Source organism: Triticum dicoccoides, chromosome 3A (assembly GCF_002162155.2).
Source record: "Triticum dicoccoides isolate Atlit2015 ecotype Zavitan chromosome 3A, WEW_v2.0, whole genome shotgun sequence".
Classification (NCBI taxonomy): Eukaryota; Viridiplantae; Streptophyta; class Magnoliopsida; order Poales; family Poaceae; genus Triticum; species Triticum dicoccoides.
Genome location: NC_041384.1, coordinates 677,055,917 through 677,056,905, shown reverse-complemented (window position 1 = coordinate 677,056,905; position 989 = coordinate 677,055,917).

The following is a 989-nucleotide window of genomic DNA, read 5'->3' as shown; positions in this document are numbered from 1 at the left end:
AGGCAACTAATAATTTTTAGCTCTTCTTTACCAAATTAAACTTTGCATCAGAGTAGGTTGTCTAGAGGTGCAACTAGGTGAGCAACCTATATGATGCAACAACAATGAACATGCAAGCAAGCAAGAGAAGTAACACTAATAAGCTTGCACAAGTAAAGGTAGGAGATAACCAAGAGTGGACCCGGTGAAGACGAGGATGTGTTACCAAAGTTCCTTCCTTTTGAGGGGAAGTACGTCTCCGTTAGAGCGGTGTGGAGGCATAATGCTCCCCAAGAAGCCATTAGGGCCACCGTATTTTCCTCACGCCCTCACACAATGCGAGATGCCGTGATTCCACTATTGGTGCCCTTGGAGGCGGCGACCGGACCTTTACAAACAAGGTTGGGGCAATCTCCACAACTTAATCGGAGGCTCCCAACAACACCACGAAGTTTCACCACAATGGACTATGGCTCCGTGGTGACCTCAACCGTTTTGGGAGTAACAAGATCCGCTAGGTATTGGTGGTGGAATCAAATTTCTCTTGGTGGAAGTGTAGATCGGGGCCTTCTCAACCACTCCCAAGCAAATCAACAAGTATGATTGGTTAGGGAGAGAGATCGGGCGAAAATGGAGCTTGGAGCATTAATGGAGCTTATGGGGGAAGAGGTAAGTCAACGAGGAAGAAGGGGACCCCCTTTTATACTAAAGGGCCCCATCCAACCGTTACCCCCAAAGCAGCCCCGCAGAGGGTGGTACTACCGCAGGGGGCAGCGGTACTACCGCTGGACCCAGCGGTACTACCGCTCCCCCTTGCGGTACTACCGCCCAACCAGGGAGGGCTTGAAGAAAGAGGAGGGATCGTGCCTAGCGCGGTACTGCCGCGGTGGTAGGGCGGTACTACCGCTCTCGAGTGGTACTACTGCACCTACTACCGCTGCAAGTGCCGCTCAACCCGACACGAGATGTGCCCCCCTCGAGTCGAGGTGGTAGTGGCCTGGTACCGCAGC